Source organism: Pogona vitticeps, chromosome 3 (genome assembly GCF_051106095.1).
Source record: "Pogona vitticeps strain Pit_001003342236 chromosome 3, PviZW2.1, whole genome shotgun sequence".
Classification (NCBI taxonomy): domain Eukaryota; kingdom Metazoa; phylum Chordata; class Lepidosauria; order Squamata; family Agamidae; genus Pogona; species Pogona vitticeps.
In genome coordinates this window covers 186,607,871-186,629,773 of record NC_135785.1, presented here as the reverse complement: position 1 = coordinate 186,629,773, position 21,903 = coordinate 186,607,871, and the positions used below count along the sequence as shown (strand labels likewise).

General features: G+C 43.9%; 1 long non-coding RNA gene across 1 annotated transcript; it reads right to left on the bottom strand.

The window, feature by feature from the left end:
* Nucleotides 1-1,861: 1,861 nt before the first annotated feature.
* On the bottom strand, nucleotides 1,862-21,088 carry LOC110076719 (uncharacterized). Its single transcript, XR_002300150.3, has 5 exons — nucleotides 20,875-21,088; nucleotides 18,974-19,108; nucleotides 9,254-9,342; nucleotides 7,634-7,678; nucleotides 1,862-2,608 (listed from the first exon to the last, which is right to left on the bottom strand). It is a non-coding gene; the product is annotated as an uncharacterized LOC110076719 (long non-coding RNA).
* Nucleotides 21,089-21,903: the final 815 nt, after the last annotated feature.

The following is a 21,903-nucleotide window of genomic DNA, read 5'->3' as shown; positions in this document are numbered from 1 at the left end:
CATGCTTCACAGGGCAGCTATTTTAATAGCTGATCGGTGCTCGGAAAATGGCTTCCCTATGGGCGATCTTCGCTGGACCATGAGGTAATTTCCCCATTGGAACGTATTAAATGGGTTTCAGTGCATTCCAGTGGGGAATTGTTTTTCACATGACGACGATTTTGCTTAACAGCGATTTCAGGGGAACTGATTATCGTTGTCATGAGGGGCACCACTGTATTTTGTAAAAATTAAGTTAGGAAGAGGCCCTCAGCCTCCACGTGATGAAAAGGACTACAAGTAAGTTGTGGAAGCCTCAGCACAGAAATAAGTGTTTAATTTCTAAAAATTACCCATTGCTGATGACATCATCAGACTTCCAGGGGGTGTAATTGCATCAGCAGGATTGTAGCCATGGAGTGTCTACAGAAGGTCAGTGTAGCTGACTGAGAATGATTTTGTAACAGTCTACATTGAACAGTGTATTTTTAATAATATCACAGTCCCAGCCTATTTGCAGTCAATTTGCTGAAATTGAAACCTTCTTTAAAAGATTAAATGGGGTGGGGTAAATCATGGCTTAGTTTCCTATTAGACAGATTGAGGAGGCCACCTCAGGGATAAGATGTTGGTGTTAAGAAAGGACAACAAATTGTTGGTTATTTGCTTTTGTTATATATGTAATGCCACTGATGGGGGATGTATTGTGTGATTTTTTTCTGCCTCATATTCACCCTAACTTCAGATTAGACAGCATGTTGTTCTACCTTGTCCTTCATATCTTTTGTTAGCCTTAGATAGTTTAGAAGAACTACATGTAAATACTATATCACAATGCATAATCATAGGACATTGCATATGTGTTAAAAGTATAAGGAGACAATGGAGACCTATTGCATTTGAAGTAAAAGTAAACATGGAAGAGCAGAACAAAAATCACTGAAAAATAATTTCATAGATCCAGGAATTGGGGAACTTTTACGAAATAAGACTTCATTATCCTAATTGTTAGCAGGAAAGACAGGTCCCAGTAGCTCAAGAATCAACACTTACTGCTTAGTTACAAGAATGCAGGTAGCAGGGCAAGTTATTAGGATATGGCAGTTAGAACTATTGAGAGTATATCATGAAATGCTATTCTACTGTATATCATAGACTATTATATCAGTCTTTTTAAGAAAACTTAAATTTCATCTGCTTCATCTTCAGTTAATACTTTATTTCATCCTTTTTTATCCCAGAAATTGTCCATGAATTGCAAAGCTTCTGAACTGACACTTCAAGGTCCAGTGGCCATTTATCCCCTTCTGCTGGATCTTAGAGGGGCCCACACTCTTTGGCTCCTAAGCCCCATAAAAATGGTAAATCATGCTCCATACATCTTTTTGATGCAATCTGCCAGTTTTTTTCCAGGTTGCAAAGGACAGGGGTACTTTGCAAAATTACTCTGTTACAGATATTAGAAAATATAATGCTTTGCTCATCATTTAGTTGAAATTTGTGTGCAATGTGTAAAAACCACATCCAGTATCTACTCTCAATACTTCTACTACTGATTTCTCGCTTTAAAAAAGGTAATAATTGGGTTATCTGTGTGTTTTAAATTACTTTCTTTATTCTGAAGAAAGTCTTCTGTGTTTTGTTTTGTTTTGTTTTTTGATGATAGGACTCTGTTCTTAAAAATGCATGAGTGCTGGTTCTGTTATGACACACATTGGTTGTTTTCAAGGAAGTTTTTCAGATTCATTTGCAAAAGCTGTAAAGAGTTTAGATGTACGTATAGCTGCTGATGTACAACCTCTGCCATGGCAGGTTTTACCAGGCTGTCGGTATTCTTCAAAGCTCTTGGAAGTCTTAATTGAAGCTAGTATTCTATACACAGATGGGAAAGAGGGATTTAATTAGAATTTAAACTCAGATTAATAAAGATTTTTGATTAATCTCTAGTGCTCTAACGCAAGTACACATGGTCTTCAGTGCATCTGAAGCTTAGAGGCAAAAGGGACTGTTTTCACATGACTGGCCACTGCTGAAGGTAAGATGCTGCTTTATGGACCTTCGGCCTGGAGCAGACAAGGTCAATGGGAACAAGGGCTGTTTTGTTTTTTAATTTATTAGCAAACTGAGGGTTAAAGTGAAGTGTGATTAAAGAGACTAATTTAGATATTTACTATTTTTAAAATTTTAGTGCAGTGGTTATGTACTGCAGGAGTGTGTGTACTGTAAAGCCTGAAATGAGCTTTTGTATACTGAAAAAAAAATGGATTTAACTAACAGGGACCTTTAACTTAAAAAGCCCCTTGTACCTGCTAGTGGTCGAAAAGAATTTATCTTAAAAATTGAAAAATTCTAAAACATGTTTTGAGCCATGGAGGCTGTCAAAGCATGGTAAATATCCCTATGGAGAATAAAGATGAACTTTTAAAAAAGCTTTTCAAAAAAAAAAATAGGGGACCTGGGAGATGCATGTTGACCACACCTGTGTAATAGAGCTTTATTGGCAGAGATCCTCTTGTGAAACTTAATGCTGTGAGAATGTAATCAATGGGAGATTTTGGCAATTTATAATTTCCTACTTTTGTCTTGAAGCTTTTCCTATTCCAGTGTAATCACTTTCATCTTGTGGAAGCTGTAGGATGAAAGGGGGGAAAAATCAGTTACCAAAACCTGAAGCTACTCAATGACATTTTGGTAATTAACAATTTCCTTGTTTCACCCCATCCCACCCCCCAGTTTCCGTGGGATTAAAGGGTTGTATGGGAGTCTGAATGCTGCAGGACATAAGCAGGAAAATCTTAATTACCAAAAAACACACCCTGCTGATGATATCACCCTTCTGCAGGCATAAATTATGCAACAGCCAAACCAGGTTTTACATAGTTTTCAGTGTTAGCTTTCATAGCAGAAGGTGGATTGGGAAAGAGTTGCCAGGATACTGAAAGCATTTTTCTTATGGGAATATAGGAGTATTCATTTCTAATTGAGAAATCCAGATGTGACATTTGGGAACAGTTGGCGATGATGGGACTTCTACCATATAAGCTGGTAATGCTGAGAATGAAATAAGCATCTCCACACCCCAAACTTTTCTTTAGTAGCTTTCCTTGAACTGTGTCAGATGTCGTGGTATTTTCTGACTGCTGTGAGCAACAGTATATTTTGTGGTTGGGTATCTTGTGTACGTGCCTTGATTTCCTAGTGCTGTACATGTTTCTGTCCTCTAGAGGGCATGGCCACATTAAAAACATCTCCTTTGTGACAAATACTTTAATTTCAGTCTCAGCATTCTGCAACTCATAGATCTCCTTCACTCCAAAACAACAGGCACTTCTGTAAGACAGGGATATTGAAGGTTGCCATCCTTTGGCCTTGCACCTCTGCCCTCCAGCTGTTACCAACTACACCGTTCTTAATTACTCTAGTAAATATGCAAGGGGAAAAATGTACTTGTGGCTTCTTTATCCGAATCTCTTTCCCCACCTTCAAGTTATAAAATATAACTTGCCTTGTTTGGCTCAAGGATCAGACTCTCTATGGGCATGCTCACTACCTATAAACATAGGACTAATTGAAGTGAAGAAGGTGCTTCAAAAAAGTAAGGTGTCTTACAGTTAGGTGAGGCATTTATCTCTATTCCCTAGAGTCATCTAGTCTGTGACAGCAGGGTGAAAAGTAGCCTTTAAGAATACAAGTTAAATCAATATCTTACTACAGCTCAACCATGGATAATACAGTGGTGCCTCGCATAACGTTTTTAATTGGTTCCAAAAAAAAAACCTTATGCGAAAAAAACTTTATGCGAAACACCATTTCCCATAGGAATGCATTGGAAACCGGTTATTCCGTTCCAATAGGCACGGATTGGCATCCTTAAGCGAAAAAACCCATAGGAAACATTGTTAAACGATACAATGTTTCCTCCATTGGAATGTATTGAAGCCGACTCAGTACATTTCAATGGCTTTGTGAAGTCAATTTTTGCAAATTTAAGTGTGTCATAAAAGGGTCAAAAATGGTTTTAAATGCTTGGATTAGCTTCTGCACCCTCTAAAACGGATGCAAAAGTTAATTTGGCTTTGATCTGACTTTTCGTTAATTTATGGTGAATTTTTTCCCCCCAACTTTTGACAGCTGTCAAAATCTGACAGCTCCATTGTTTCCTATGGGGGAGAAAAAAATTCACAAAAAATTAACGAAAAGTCAGATCAACGCCAAACTAAGTATGCACACATTTTAGAAGGTGCACTAACGATTCCAAGCATTTAAAACCGTTTTCCAGCATGTTAAGACACTTTTGTAATTGAAAAAATGAACATCGTTAAGTGAAGCAGGGGACCTAAAACCAAAAACGTTAAGCGAAGCATGGTCCCAAAATCGCTATGTGAAAATCGCCCATAGGGAAAAACGTTATACGAAGCACAATCTGACTCTGAAAAAATAAACGTTAAGCGAAAAAAACGTTAAACGAAGCAAACGTTATGCGAAGCACCACTGTAATTCCCATCTGCGCAACAGGAATGATGCCACTGGCCACGGCAGATTGCTCTTAATTGAAGAATTCCTTGGTCAATATCAGAGTGCATGTGACTCAGGCAAAATGATACAAACTCATATAAACTCTGACTTTCTTAAAAAAATCCCTTTAATTGGTGCCAATTTGCTATGGCTGGTGATATCACTCCCATTGTACAGGAAAAGGTACAAGACAGGATACTGGTTATTATACTCATTTTAAAAAGTAACTTTACCAGTTCTGCTTCTGGATCTCACTCAATGGTTTTCCTTCTCTCTATTAAATGCCCTTTTAACTCAAGACATCAGGTATGAAACCTAGGCCTTTCTTGATGTAAAGTATGTGCCCAAACATTCAGATATAAGGCACCAGAGGCAGAATAGCCAGATCTGCAAGAAATTCAGTTGTTACCATTAAAAAAAAATCAATCCTGACTTAACTGTTACTTGTGGGAGAAATTGCTGCAGAGAGTTGACATCATCTCCAAGCAAACAATGACCATGATTTCTACCCTTGCTATCTGCAAAACTGTCTTAAGCAACAAATGCTTATGGAACCAATGCAATCTGAGGCCCTCCTGGCTAGATCTCAGGATGAACCACTTTTTAAAAAAATACAGCTTGCACAACAAACACATTCCCTCAATATCAAGAGCAGGCCCTCTATGTTGAGATCCACATTGACACCCAAAGGAACATTACCTTCCACACACACACAAAAAGAAATTAGGCCATAGATCCTGAGAACAACAAGGCCAAAAAGATAAAACCAAAGCCTAAACCTAAGAGGTCTAGAGAAACTCAAATTCTAACCACAACTTCACCTCAAAGCAAAGATTAGGATGACCTGGTCTGTTTGGGACCAGCTTTGGAGGGGGACTTGGACATGTCTCAGACTGTACATCTTCACTAGCCTTTAGCCGCTCTCTGGAGTGGAGCCACCTGACATGGGAAGCCAAGCTCTACCTAGCGCATGGGAGCCCGCGCAATACACAACCAAGTGAAACAGCTTGAGGCTGACTATAGTCCTATCACTCTTCTTCAGAAACAGCTTCCACAGTACTGGAGAGGAGGTCTCTGCCCTGAAAAAGGCAATAAAAAGCACACCAATCCCAGGCTACAGCAAAGACTACATGTATGCACTGTAATACCATCTCAGCACCATGCCACATTGCTTTCACAGACTGGAGGGGCATTTCTACTGCCTCCATAACCGTTTTTTTGATTACCAAGGGGTGCAGTGAGAGAAGCCCTTTGCTCCCTCTCCATGGTGTACCAATGTATTTGTTGATGTCAGTGCAGTACACCTATCATTATAGGACACAGGTGGGGGTAGGTGGAGGACCCAAACCAATTGTAGCTCATCCAGATCAGTTTCAAAGTTGTCCATTCTAGATCCTAGGCCGCCTAAAGAAGCAGCTTCCCAGTGATCAAGATCCTTGACACCGAAGGAAAGGCAAAGAGTCAAGCCAACATCCAGACGTTCAATACCAATTGCACCACAATGTTTGTCAGGTTTGGCATTGCCTTTTTTGTCAAGATCCAATCAACACTGACACCAAGGGACCCACAGGCACTGCTCAGTCTCTAAAATACAGTGGTGCCTCGCTTAATGAGCGCACCGTATAACGAAGAATCCGTATAGCGATCCCTTTTTGGGGATCACTATACGGAGCTGCCCCAATCGACGCACTTGCTTTCCGACGATTTAATGGCCGCGGACAACCCGAAATAGCCCCCCGCAGCGTTTTCGCGACCTCAGTAAGCAAGGGGAGGGCGCGAAAACACTGACGGGGCCATTTCGGGTCATCCGGTGGCCATTTTGGAGCCGCCGAACAGCTGTTCGGCGGCTCCAAAATGGCCGCCGGACCAGCGAAAACATCGCTGGAGGGGTAAGTTTTGGCGCCTATTGGAACGCATTCATGTAGGCATCCTTCAGTCTCGAGAGACTATGGTATCGTGCTCTGTATGGAGGTCTTGGAACAGTGTCTTGTGTGGCTGAGAAGGCCAATTCGAGAGTGACAATCCCTTCCACACTGGAGACAAATCCAATCTGTCCCCTGTCCAGCTCCCTGGTTTTGCTTGTTTCGGGACTGCCTCTTTGCCTCGGTCTGCTGTACAAGTGTCTCTTCAAATTGGGAGAGGCCATGATGCACCGCCTGCCTCCAGGCTGAACGCTCAGACGTCAAGGTTTCCCATCTGTTGAGGTCCATTCCTAAGGCCTTCAGATCCCGCTTGCAGATGTCCTTGTAACGCAGCTGTGGTCTCCCTCCGGGACGGCTTCCCTTCACTAATTCTCCATACAGGAGATCTTTTGGAATCCGACCATCAGCCATTCTCACGACGTGCCCAAGCCAACGTAGACGGCGCTGTTTCAATATTGTATACATGCTGAAAATTCCAGCTCGTTCTAGGACTACTCTATTTGGAACTTTGTCCTGCCAGGTGATACCAAAAATGCGTCGGAGACAACGCATATGGAAGGTGTTCAGCTTCCTCTCCTGCCGTGCACAAAGGGTCCAGGACTCGCTGCAGTATAGGAGTGTGCTCAGGACACAGGCTCTATAGACATGTATTTTGGTATATGCCGTCAACTTCTTATTAAGCCATACTCTCTTTGTGAGTCTAGAGAACATGGTAGCTGCTTTCCCAATGCGTTTATCCAGCTCGACATCTAGGGAGAGAGTGTCAGAGATTGTTGAGCCAAGGTACACAAATTCATGAACAACCTCCAGTTCTTGCATGGAGATAGTAATAGAGGGAGGTGAGTCCACGCCCTGCCACATGACTTGTGTTTTCTTCAGGCTGATAGTTAGTCCAAAGTCTTGGCAGGCCTTGCTAAAATGATTTATGAGTTGTTGGAGGTCTTCAGCAGAGTGGGCAACAATAGCTAAGTTTAAACTAAGTTTAATGCATTCCAATAGGCTTTTCCTGCCCCGTACAGCGATGTTTTCGCATAGCGAAGGTTAATCCGGAACGGATTAACCTCGCTATGCGGGGCACCACTGTACTTCAGTTCCTAAGAGCAAGGATGCACACTATTTTCATGATATCAAACAATCTTCAAAACTGGCATCAACACCAAAACCAGTGCCCAAATGCACTAAAGACATTACCACACAGAAGCTGAAGAAACACTTACCAAGGCCTCTCTTCCTTCTTCAGCTGTTAAAAAACCCTCAAGTACCTAAAGAAAAAGAGGAAAAACAAATTGGTAACATTTCTAACTCTCAACCTTTTGACTCAGAAAACGAGTAATCAGATGGCTCACCTTCAATTCTAGACACCACCCCAGAATCAGATGTTGGAGACGCAAACCCACCCTTCCTACCCAAGGATTTTCGATCATACTTAAGACATGATGTTTCGGGATGGCCAAGTCTCTTCAGCTGGAGTCACAAAGACCACTTCTATCACAATCAGATCCAGTGTGTGATATATAATTCTACCATCTCTGATCTGGTTAAAAAGTCATGTCTTAAACCATCTTCCCTGCTAACAACCTCTAGAAGGATTGAAAAACTGTACAAGATCTACAACAAAGAAGCCACTCCCCCCCCCCCGAAATATCCACAACTTTAACACAATAATTATGGCGGCTTCCCAAACTAGATCAAGGAGGTGTTGCAACATAACTCTCAATAACAGGGATCACATAAGATGGATATAATTGGCAGAATGTACTGTACTGTGGCATTAGGAATACAAGTAGCAAATTACCAGGCGTCAATGGGAGCATACCACAGATTCTTGTGGAACAAAATCCATCCCCTTTTGACCTTGCCACACACAAGAGATGCATGCTGCAAGACATGCTACAGATGGTACAGTATGGCAAAAATCACATCAGCTGCGACGGCACAGCGATGATGCACCTAGTTTTGCCCAACATCCCTTTGAGTTTTTCTTCACAAAATAACATCCTGCCTTTAGGACTACATTTGACTACCTGGCACGCTATCATCCATGGCAAATGTGTCTTGACCATAGCCATGCTCAACTGTTTACTTCCCTTCCACCTACAAGTCTCTTCAGATCTACAACACCATCTCAATTTTAGAGAACAAAACGGATGTTTCTTTGTAGTGGTCTCTGTGAATGCACACAAATGGGTTTATCCTGTGCCTGTGCAGGACGTTCAGAAAATTCTAGAGCTTAGAAAAAAGAAACAATTTAGTTCCCTCCCCCAAGGGTATAGGTTCCGCCTCCTCAACCTTCCTTTCAGTTCCTCTTTTTCCACCGTTCCAGTTGGACGTTTGGAATAGTAGAGCAACTTTAAGGAAAGTTATAGCCCTTTTAGGCTTCCTTTTCTCTAATTCTTTCGATTTGCCTGATTCTATTTTATTTTTTCTGTATCTGGTGCATTAGAACTTGGCAAACAATTTTTTCTCCGTTCTATCACCCTTCACGCTTTCCCCCCGTTCCACAACGGATTCCCCCTCCATTTTCTCCTTTTTATCTTTTGTTTTTTTCTTTTCTTTTATGGCCCCTCAGGGCTTCAAACAGTGCACTGTTCATGAAAAATACCCTTAACAGACAGGCATGACCAGTGTTTGTTTTGTCTGGAGGAATCCCACCGCACCCAGTCATGCACAGCGTGCAGGAGCCTGTCTAAACAGGCCATTAAACTTCGGCTCCAGTGGCTTCGTTCCTTTCTTTATGAAAAGACTCTTACTATGGAAGCTGCTGTTCTCCCTACATCGACTCCACGCACGGAGACTCCTAAATCTGCTCCTAGTCTGGTTGAGCAACCGTCACTTACCTCGGCTCCTTTGCTGGCTAAGCCCAAGGACTTGATTAAGCCGCCTAAGCCGGTCACTACCAAGGCTCCGTCGCGGTCCGTTGTTCCTGCTAAAAAGAGACAAGGAAAAGACTAAGAAGCAAAAGAAAACATCTATAGCTGTCCCTTTGCCTCTTCCCACAGCTCCCTACTATAGGAGGATTCCTCGAGAGAGGGGTCGGTCTTTCGGACATGGAGGAACAGGCTATTTTTCCAGCCCAAACATCTCAAGATATCGTGAGCATGTCGCCAAGCTCCGGCCATTTTGGGGCTGTCGAAACTTCCAGCTTGGCCATTGCCCCTCTTAGCCCTCAATCTTCAGGGCGGGCAGATACGGAGACTCAATTGGAACAGGAGTTTGCTTCGTGCGCTCCTAAGAAGCATATGGAGAAATGCAAACATGTCTTTCCTTACCAACCTCATCGTATCGAGGATCGATATCACCCACAGGGCCCACCACCATACGGCCATCCATTCTTTGCTCCGTACCAACCCTGTCCATATCATGGATACAGATATTCAGGCGACTACAGTGGATCGTCTTGCCCACATCCATCCTGGTACCCTTCCACGGCTCCGCCATCGGAAGTTCGCCCAAGACATCAAGGGGACCTGCCTACACCCCAGCCCCTCGTTCTCGGAAGAGGCCATCATCCACGGCTCCTCCTGTGCCTCCAAAGCGCGCCAGACGCAGTAGGAGCCACCCTACAGTACAAACTACTACACTATACTCTGGTCCTGAGAGACACGATACAGAACCTTTCTCAGTCTACCCAATCTGATGCTGAGCCAGTACCGAGAGATCTGCTACCACATCACTCTTCTTCTTTCACTTCTGTGTCGTTCCATGATGATGGTTCCTCAGTCTCCACTGACCTTGATGTTGCCAATGAAGGCACCGCGGGAACCTCCTCCCAAGTACCTATGGAGGATTTTACATCCTATGCTCAGCTCATTATACGAATGGCAAAAACTCTGCACCTTGATGCACAGATACCATAACAAGAAAAGGACTTAATCTTTCACGATATGGAGCAGGACAAGTCCTCTCCTCCTAGTCAGAGCCTCATACCAGCGCTTTTCGATCTGGTCAAGACTTCCTGGGACAAGTCTCCTTCGACTCTCCAAGTCCCCCGCAAAATTGAGCATCACTGTAAGACTCACAGATCAGACTCTGACTTCCTCACTAAACATCCTATGCCTAACTCCATCGTTGTTGAGGCTACCCAATGCAAGTCCCGCAGTAGAGCCACAATAACTCCAGTTAATAAAGAGGGAAGAAACACTGATTCCCTTGGTAAAAAACTTTATGCGCTGGCTCCCTTACTGATAAAAATCTCAAATTATCAAGTGGCGATGGGTGCGTACCAGAAGCACTTGTGGAACAAGATTCTTCCTATATTGCAATCTCTTCCCGATCCTTCAAAAACTGAGGTGCTCAATACCTATGAGGAGGCTAACACCCTCACCAGACAGCAAATGGTGGCAGCAAAGCATACCGCTGAAACTGCTTCCAAATCCATGCTGACAGCCATAGCCCTCAGACGATATGCTTGGATTAGGGCTGCTAACATCTTGGATGATACCAAAGCCAAAATCGAAGACCTTCCTTTTGACGGTATAGGTCTCTTCAATTCCAAAACTGACGACATTATGGAAAATATCCATAAAATGGGAAAGACAGCTAAGTCATACGTACCATACCAACCGTACAGGTACCAAAAGTCAACGTACAAGAAAACACCGTACTAGTCTTCTACTCAGTACCAGCCCTTTTGGTACAGTAAGCAGCAACAACATGAACCATCCTATCAATCATCACAGCAGAACCCTTCACTCGCCAAGCAACAATATCAAGGGCCGAAACAACCTTTTTGCAAGCCTCTCCGTAGGGGTAAGCAATATTCCTAATTACCTTCACAATTCAATTAGATTGTTATCATTCCTTCCGGAATGACACAGAATTACTACAGACAAGTGGGTTCTTTCCATTGTCGAGAAAAGCTATTTAATAGAATTCTTGCTAACCCATCCGCCAAATTCCATCGCGGCTACCCCCTTCTCCACACAGTTACATCAGGAGATATTGTTCCTAAAGGGGCAGTAGTCAGAGTTCCATCCTCTGACTCGCATAGGGGGGTTGTTCTCTCGATACTTCACGATCCCTAAGAAAGATGGTGGTATCAGACCTATCATGGACCTGAGAGACCTTAATATATATCATACAAAAAATTCCATATATTAACGCTTGATTCCATTCTCCCTCTCTTATCGCAGGGGATTTGGTTTGTCACCATCGATTTAAAAGATGCCTATTTCCATGTCTCCATTCATCCGTCTCATCGAAAATTCCTTCAGTTCCAATTTCATCACACCACCTACCAATTCCCTGCCCTCCCCTTCGGGCTCTCCGCAGCCCCCAGGACATTCACCAAATGCATGGCGCCGGTGTGTCATATCTCCGTACCAAGGGGATAAAGATCTTCCCTTACATTGATGATTGGTTGTTGGTCATGAAATCTTACCAGGATGCTGTCGCAGCCACCAATACCACCCTCGATACATTAGACAGGATCGGCTTACAAATCAATTGACAAAAATCGCGTCTGATACCGTCTAAGATCATCGATTACATAGGAGCGAGACTCGACTCAACCCAAGCAAGGGCATTTCTTCCCATCCAAAGAATTGTAAAAATACAGTCGGCGATAAGACACCTTCGGTCTCTTACAGCCGCGACAGCATTGGACATCCAACACTTACTAGGTCTGATGGCATACACAACATCAGTGGTCATCAATACCAGATTCAAACTCAGGCCCCTCCAGTCCTGGTTCCTCCGACAATTCAACCCCTTTACAGACTCCCCTATGAAAAGGCTACAGATCACACCGCGTGTACTAGACAATCTCCTCTGGTGAACAGTTGCCCACAAATTATCCATGGGCAGACCTTTCCAGTCTCCTTAACTGTCTGTACAGGTCATGATGGACGCCAGCCCCTCGGGGTGGGGAGCTCACTGCCAAGGACTGCAAATTCATGGTCTGTGGACAAAAACACAAAGAATGTTCCACATAAATCAGCTAGAAATGCTAGCCATCATCAAGGCCTTTCAAGCATTCCTTCCACATGTTGAAGGCAGGGCAGCGCAACTTGTCACGGACAATACCACTGCTATGCACTATATAAACAGACAAGGGGGGACTTGATCCTTACCGCTCCTTCGACTAACAATACAATTCTGGGAATGGTGCCATGCCCACTGTATCTTCCCACAAGTGATCCATATTTCATCGCAAGACAACTTCCTGGCAGATTGCCTGAGCAGGCTCCCCACAAGTGGATGCACGAGTGGTCCCTGAATGAAATGGTTTTTCGGGACATATGTCAATGACGGGGCCGGCCTATCATAGATCTCTTTGCGTCCAGCCTCAACACCAAGTGCCCGAGATACTGCTCCAGGGCAGGCATGGACGCCTCGTCCCTCGGAGATGTATTCCTCATACTGTGGGCTGGAGAACTCACCTGTTTCCTCCAATACCAATGCTGTTCAAAACGGTAGCCAGACTCATTCAACACTGAACAGATGCGATTCTAATCGCCCCTTGGTGGCCACGACAACTGTGGTTCGCTCACCTAAGAGAAATAATGGAGATGTTCCACTTACTTCCAATACTGTCGTTCCTCTCACAGCACGACGGGATCTTTTCCATCCCGACGTCTGGTCTCTTCACCAGACGGCATGGAGAATAACCAACAATTCCATGCGGTCCTAGACCATGCTAGAAAACTGTCCACCTCTTGCCTATACAGTAATAACTTATTCCAAGGGACTCACCCCAGTCCCAGCCTCCCTCTTGACTGTATTTACCTTCATACTGCATCTCTTTAATCTCGGACATGCACATACAACTATTAATAAATTTCATCTATCATTGCTCACCAACCTCCACTAAACTCTTCCCTCATCCTACGGTCAAGAAGTTTCTAAAGGGCTTGAAGAACATCAGTCCGCCCTTGCAACAACCTGTGCCACAGTGGTCACTTTGACTGGTACTTGAAGCACTTACCAAACCGCCATTCGAACCAATGGCAACTTGTAATGAAAAATTACTTTCTCTTAAGACTTTCTTGTGGCCATAACCTCCGCTAGACGCACCAGCAAACCCTCAGCATTGAGATCAGACCCTCCATACTTACAGGTCCATCCTGACAAAGTCACTTTATATCTCAATGTGTCTTTCCTTCCCAAAGTGGTGTCGGATTTCCATCTGAATCAACCTGTTGTATTACCGACGTTGTTTCCCTCACCGTCCACACAACTTGAGCGTAAGCTCCATACCTTGGATGTTAGGAGAGCTCTTACCTTCTACTTTGACAGGACAAGGCACTTTTGAAGTTCTCCACGTCTTTTTCTTTGCTATCATGGACCCAATAAGGGTAACCCTGCCTCTCCATAAACCATATCAAGGTGGCTAGTACAAGTGATACAGTTGGCATATCAGCTTGCGGGCCAGCTGATACGGGAACGCTTGAAGGCTCACTCTGCTCAAGCAGTCTCCACTTCGACCACTAGACACAGAGGTGTTCAGATACAAGATATCTGCAAAGCAGCTACTTGGTCCAACCCCCTGACGTTTGCAAAGCACTATCGCCTCGATGCCAGGGCTAAGAATGATGCTGCATTTGGAAGGGCTATCTTGTCATCTCTGCTAACGTGATGGCCCTCCATCCGGTGAGTACTGCTTGCTAATCACCCATTTGTGTGCATTCACAGAGACCACTATGAAGAAAGATTACCTACCTGTAACCATGGTTCTTCTAGTGGTCCTCTGTGAATTCACACATCCCTTCCTTCCTCCCCGCTGTCCGTCACCATGCCATTATTAGATATCTATTCCATACAGTAACGGTGGATGAGGGAACTGAAAGGAAGGTTGAGGAGGCGTAGCCTATACCCTTGGGGGGGGGACTAAATTGTTTCTTTTTTCTAAGCTCTAGAATTTTCCGAACATCATGTGCAGGCGCAGGATAAACCCATTTGTGTGAATTCACAGAGGACCACTAGAACAGTGGTCAGGGAACAGAGGTAAATTACCCCAAATGGGGTAAAAATGAAAATCCTGGGGGTAATGAGCAGAGCGCTACTTCCACCCCCTGCAGCCAAACCTCAAACTGGAAGCCACCTCTCCCTCTTTCCTTGGTTGCAGCACTTGTAAATCCTCCGTTCTTTTAGAGATCGGAGATAAGGCTGCTTGATTGGTTATAGATGTAGGACAGCCCCGAGCAGTCAATCCAGCTTGTGAATAACTACTTCTGCCAGAGGTGACTGCAAGCAGGAAGAGGGAAAGCTCCAGTTAAGGAGGGAAGGAAGGTGCAAGAGAGTGACGGGGTGGCTTCATCAGTTTGTTTAAATGTATGTACGAAATTGAATGAGTGAGGAAGGGTGAGTGGCTGTGTGTGTGTGTGTGTGCGTGCGTGCGTGTGTGTGTATGAGAGAGAGAGACTGACTCAAAACTGAAAAAAGGAACAGGCAAGAAGGACAGAAGGCTTGAATTGAGGGAGGGAAAGGGTGGCTTCATCAAGCTTGTTTAAATGTAATGAGAGGAAATGGACATGCTGAACTAAGGCAAATAATTGTTGAAAATTGAGGGAGGAAGAACAGCAGAAGTCTGAAGTGTGTAGCATTCACGTTTCTCTATTTCTCAGCCCCCAAAGCAGACAAGAGTATCATAGTTTATTCCCAAAATCTGAATCCCAGTCTTTCTGCTCCTGGTCCTACTTTCACTGCAGCACCAAACAAAAGACTGAGGGTTTCTTTATTGAGTCAATCCATCTCATGTGCAGTCTTCCTATTTTCCTACTGCATTGCACTTTTTCCTGCATTGCTGCCTTTTCCAGTGACCTTCTTCTTATGATGCCACTGTAGTACAGTACACTTTGTTTGGTTATTTTAGCTACAAGTGAAAGCTCACACTTAATTTGCTTTACTTATCTTTCTGACAAGTCACAATAGGTTTCCTCCCAAGAAGTATGTGTCTTTTAATTTCGTGGCTGCTGTCACCATCTGCAGTGATCATCGAACCCAAGAAAGTAAAATCTGTCACTGCCTCCATATCTTCCCCTTCTATTTGCCAGGAGGTGATGGGACCAGTGGCCATGAGCTTAGTTTTTTTTATGTTGCACTCTTCTCTTTCACCCTCATTAAGAGGTTCTTTAATTCCTCCTCACTTTCTTCCATCAGAGTGGTATCATCTGCATATCTGAGGTTGTTGATATTTCTTTCGGCAATCTTAATTCCGGCTTGGGATTCATCCAGTCCTGCCTTTCGCATGATGTATTCTGCATATAAGTTAAATAAGCAGTGGGACAATATGTAGATTGACTGCCCGGGGCTGTTCTACATCCTTTCCCAATTTTGAACCAATCATTTGTTCCATATCCAGTTCTAACTGTTGCTTCCTGTCTCACAAATAGATTTCTCAGGAGGTAGATAAGGTGGTCAGGTACTCTCATTTCTTTAAGGACTTGCCATAGTTTGCTGTGGTCCACACAGTCAAAGGCTTTTGCATAGTCAATGAAGCAGAAGTAGATGTTTTTCTGGAACTCTCTGGCTTTCTCCATAATCCAGCGCATGTTAGCAATTTGGTCTCGAGTTCCTCTGCCCCTTCGAAATCCAGCTTGTACTTCTGGGAGTTCTCGGTCCACATACTGCTGAAGCCTACCTTGTAGGATTTTGAGCATAACCTTGCTAGCGTGTGAAATGAGTGCAATTGTACAGTAGTTGGAGCATTATTTGGCACTGCCCTTCTTTGGGATTGGGATGTAGACTGATCTTTTCCAATCCTCTGGCCGCTCTTGAGTTTTCTATTAATGATGATAAAAAAAAATAACACACTTGTCCGTTGATGTTGGGTTGTGGCACCAAGGTGGATGACATGACCTTTAGCCTGGTTTGTTCCTTTTTGCACGACACACACAGAATGATTAAAGTGGTAGGAAAAAACCCCAACTCGGAAGTCTCTAGCAAGCATGTCATTGCTAGCACCACTCTGGCAGCCATTGATGATGATTAAATTCTCTGCGAGCTAGCAAAAATGTAATGCAACTTGCTAGGCACGTTGGACACCTTACTACTCCCTATACCACCCCATGGCTGGTGTGCAATGTGTTCCAGCAAAAGTAGTGCATATCTTTATTAAATTTGGTGCATCCCGCTAATTCAGTACACAGCCTGTGTAGATTCAATAAGATTTTGAATTCAAATAATGTATCATTTACTTCCTTTCAAATCAAGGGGATTAATGTCGGCGTATATAATTTTTTTTTTGGAGGGGGAGAGGTAAAAAAGTTCCCTGACCCCTGCACTAGAAGAACCATGGTTACAGGCAGGTAACCTAACTTTTTGTCCTCTAAAAACTCCAGAAAGACACAATTCAAATGTTCCCCTTTGGAGTTGCTGGAGAATGGATTCTATTCATGTCACTTCAGAGTATGCAAGAAGGAGAAAGGTCTGACGCCCATCCTGGACCTAACAGATGTAAACTCCTACAGAGATGCAATGAAATTCAGAACAATACTACCACTTCTCAAAAAAAAAAAAAAAGAGAGAGAGAGAGACTGGTTTGCTGTGATAAATCTCAAGGGTGCTTATTTCCATATTAACATTGCCATTTCCTACCATTCGTCCTAGACAACAGAATCTTATGAGTTCAAAGTAGTCCCTTTGATCTATCAAAAGCATCCAGAGTCTTCACAAAATGTACGGTGCCAGTTGCTGCATAGCTCTGAGTTTATGATATAACTGTATTCCCTGGCTGACTATGGCAGATTCAAAGGGCAAAACACAGAGGGTTATTGCCTTCACTTTACATCTACTTGTGGAGCGTGGTCTTGGAGTTAATGTAGAAAAGTTGCATCTAGAGCCAGAATAGAATGTACAATTTATCGGAGTGGTTCCAAACTCTGTAACTCCAAGGGCCTCCTTGCCCCAAAACAGGATAGAAAAGCTTCTGCTTCTCTCAGAGTGATTCAAAGCCGATCCTTCAGTAATGGCACACATTACCCAAAGGTTGCTCAGCCTCGTGGCATCAACAGTGACAGTATTCTCATACACCCAGTTGAGAATGGGGTCCCTCCAAGCATAGAGCTAGTAGACTAACTACTAGTTCTTTGCTAGTAGAACTATGATGGATGAATATATCAAATCTGGCTATGGGTTGCCCTTTCAAACAACCTTGGCCCAAGATCCAAGTTACAACAGATGCCAGCTTGACAGGTTGTGGAGCTCATGGTCAGAAGCAACAAATTCATGCCCTTTGGTCAGAGAACAAACAATGCCTCCATATAAGCAAACTAGAAATGTTAAGTTGTGATAAAAGTCTTCCGAACATTTGAGACAATGATCAGAGGCAAAGTAGAACAAGCAACCACAGACAATACTACCACATTATACTACATAAGCAAGCAGGATGGAACATATCACATGCCTCTCCTTTACATAGCCATTCATTCATGAGAATAATATTTTCAACACCAGATATTTCCTGTGTCCATGCATGTAGCAAGGCAAGACAACCAGATGGCTGATCATCTGAGCAGACAAAAATCTCAGACACAGGAGTGAGAATTCACTTGAATATACAGTACTCCAGAAAATATGTGGTTTGGGGGCTCGCGCTGAAGTATATGCTTGAAACCAGAGATAAGACAAAGTTTAAGAAATACTACTTGCAGACAGATTGAGGGAAGCATTCAGAGATGCATAATATAAAAAAGGTAACAAGACCACCTTCATATTTTCCCTCCAATTCCCTTGCTACAGAAAGTGTTACTAAAGCTTCATAAAGAAAGATCCAACACTGATTGGCCCTTGATGGCTGTGTCAACTCTGAGACTCATGGCCACAGACATTTACCAGTTGCTGATCACACCAGAGCAAGGAAAGGGTTCATTACTCAGACCTGACCAGACTGAAACTGACTGCATGGAGAAATCTCCAATAATAAAATGGATTATACATGAAGCCAGACAAAATTTCTAAGAGGCATTCAGTTGGGCAACATTTGCAAAGTAGCAACATGGTCACAGATGTTGACATTTGCCATACATTACAGACTGGATGTCAGAGCAAAACTTGATACAGCTTTCAGCGGGGCAGTGATTTCTTCTGTTGCTGTGACATCCCACCAGCTGGTAAGTGAATTTCTCTGTCAATGATATGCATTATTCACAGAGATCATGAAGGAGGAGGGCAGGTTGCTTCCTGTAACTAGTTCTTCAAGTGGTCATCTGTGAATTCACACTGTCTGCCAGTTTCTTTTTTCTTTCAGTGGCAGACGGGGGAAACAGGATTAACCACAAGGTGGGGAAGCATGTGCAGTGCAGGAAATCAATCTAACAGAATATTTAGGCTCTGGAATGTTCCAAAGGAGCTTTGCACAGATGAAGAAAAACTCATATGTGTGAATTCACAGATGACCACTCAAAAGAACTACAGTTACAGGTAAGCAACCTCTCCATTTGGGAGAGCAAACTACAGTACTTCATCAAGAAGCTCACTTTACATTTACCCACCTCCTGGTATTGGCAAAGGAACAAGAAAAGAACCCCGTTAAGCTGCACTGAGATCCATGGAGGAAAAGTGGGATAAAGATTTAAATTAACAGTGACTGAAACTACATTTCTTTAATAATTATGCACCTTCAAGTAGATTTTGAGTTATGGTGTCCCATTCCAGAGTCTTCTAAGTACTGAAGTGGTTTTCCATTCCTCTCTTCTGAAGACACTTAGGGGGTCCCTGTAGCTTGCTCAAGGCCATGCAGGTGAGTTCTTCTCCTACAAGGTACACAATGGAGGATTAAATTCCTGATCCCTGGTTCCATAGCCAGTTCACAGCTCACTGAACTACCTGCTCTCAAATAAATACTTCACGTGGAACCCATGATTTGTGCAGGTAAGAGACTGTGATATTGCAACTGGACTTCTAAGAAAAACACAGTGACATCAAAATCTCTTACCTGCTCAAACATACACATCCTAGGTCTTCAAAATATGTTTTACGGAAGCCTCCCTCATTAAACTGAGTTCTCACAATCAAATTCCTTTGTCTGATTCACCAGCACACATAAGTTTAATCAGCCCTCTTATGTATTCCCTTAAACCTTATATTACCCACTGGCCTTCTCCAAACTCATTCATTATGTATTTCCTCATAAGAGAGGTATCCTGACTCATGCCCAACTGGTCTAATGCCATAATTTATCTTCCCCTCTCCCCCAGCAATAAACGCACTTATTTTTCCCTCCATCCCTTCATTCTGTTTGGAGTGTGAGAAAGCCACACGTCTTCTCCTCCTCTCCCCCACCCCCCACTATGTCTGGATCTCTATAAACAAACTGCAGGACATAGAAGAGAGATTAGAAAACCAAGACCTATAAAAATGATTTCAGACACCACCACTGCAGTTCTTGTGGCGAAATTTACACAGAAGTAAACATGTCTAATACTGATACAGTACTTGGAGTGGTGTAGTGGATAGTGTGATGGATTAGGCCTCAGGAGACCTCAATCTGAATCCCCACTTGTACAAGAAAACTCAGGAGAGGTGGAATAGAACTGGTAAAACCACTCCTTAAATCTCTCACCTTGAAAGGCCTATTAGGATCACTTGACAGCACATAACACAGATACACATACATATACAATTGTTTCAGCTGTTTGCCATTTATAGATTTATCTCTATTAATAAAACTGTTGTTTAATTATTGGACAGGAACAAATGTACAGTGGTGCCTTGCTAGACAGTTACCCCACATGACAGGTTTTTTTGCTAGACATTGACTTTTTGCTATTGCTATAGTGATTCGCAAAACAGTGATTCCTGTGGGGGAATTTCGCTGGACAATGGTCCCCGCTTCGCAAACCAATTTTCGTTAGACAGCGATTTTGACAGCTCCCTCCGTGCTTGCAAAACGGGTGTTTTCGGGACCTAAGCTTCGCAAGACAGCTATTTAAACAGCTGATCGGCGGTTCACAAAGCGGCTTTCCTATGGTTGATCTTCGCTAGACGACGATTCTTCCCCATTGGAATGCATTAAACAGGTTTCAATGTATTCCAATGGGGAAATGCTTTTTGCTATATGATGATTTCGCTAAACAGCGATTTAAGTGGAACGAATTATCATCGTCTAGCGAGGCACCACTGTAAATGTTCCATTAGCTGCCTCGATCCCAATCATGTTTGCTCTGGAGCTGCTCTGTAGGGCTTTATTCTCAAGCAAATGTGTTTAGGACAGAGCTATCTTTGAAAATCCACACAAGTTCTAAAGCAGAAATACACTTTAGCATTTTAAGAAACATGGGTGGGACAGTGGGGGGGGGAGTACCATTCAGGACTGCAGGGAAACAGTTCATTAGACACAAACTGACAGCCTGTTTCTTCTCTTCAGCCTCACTTTAAAAGGTGCCTACTGGAACAGGGAGCCTTTGTACTTTTCCCGAAAAGGTTCCCTTGACTGGCTCCAGTGCTCTACTTAAAAATCTATGATATTAAGGTGTGCTTATTTTCATCCTAAGCCACAGAAGACAGCATCCCTGCTTACCATCTCTGTCGTCATTATCACTGAGCTGTCCCTTTCCCTTCATAATGTGACCAGCAGCAGAACTTGCTCTTTCTACCAATCCATAACCAGTCAATGGTCAAAGATTGTGATGCTTAGAAAGGAGGCAGAGGAGCAGAAGAAGCGGCAAAGCAGAGCAAACTGGCTGGCTCCACAAGGCACAGGGTGTTTTCTGTTCCCACTCTTCATTCTTCCCCTCACGCTACAAGGTTTGCTACTTCCCTAGACAGGCACCCCACTTCTTGCTGGAAGGCACATCCACATGCTCCAGCTGCAATAGTAGCCTGCAAGCATGCCTTTAGCCCATCCTACAAAGCACCACCGTTTTGCAGGATCACCTCAGCCCTGTTCCACTTATCCCAAACATCTCCTCATGGCAGGTGAACGGAGGGCGACCGGTCATTTTCTCTCCTCCTTCCCTCCTTAGCCGGTGAAAGCGGTGGCTGCCAGCAGGGGCAGCCGCAGACCAGTTAAGTTCTGAGGACCTGTGGGAAGATCATTATCTCTCTCCAGAAGCCAGATTCCTCCCAAGGAGGGAGAGCGCGGGGCATAAAAAGGGCAACAAAGGGAGGCAAAGGAAGCTCTTCAGGAGGGAACAGGGAAGCGCGAATGAGCGCTCAGGCGAGGTTCGCAGCCGAAAGTGCTTTGCAAAGCAGCCCCAGGTCGTTGGCTGGCTCCAGACTCCGGGAGCTTTCGCATGCGTGGGTTATGATCCCAACTCTTACCCTTTACATGCTGCGTCCTGTCACGGCTTGCACCTCCTCCCCCGCCCGCCAGCTAGACCGCCGTCTTTTTCTTTCATTTATTCATCCCTCCCAGCACCCTCCTCCAGTCACTCCTGTCTTCCAGTCTGCAAGCAGAGCGCGGCCCCTTCTTGCTTATCCCAATTTTCCTTCCCGGGCGGACGGCTAGGAGAGGATCCGACCCGCCTGCTTTCTTTTCCTCCCCCACCGAGCTTCCCCTGGCGCCTGCCTCCTTCCCCCAACTTGCGCCGCCGAGGCAGCTGCCGGC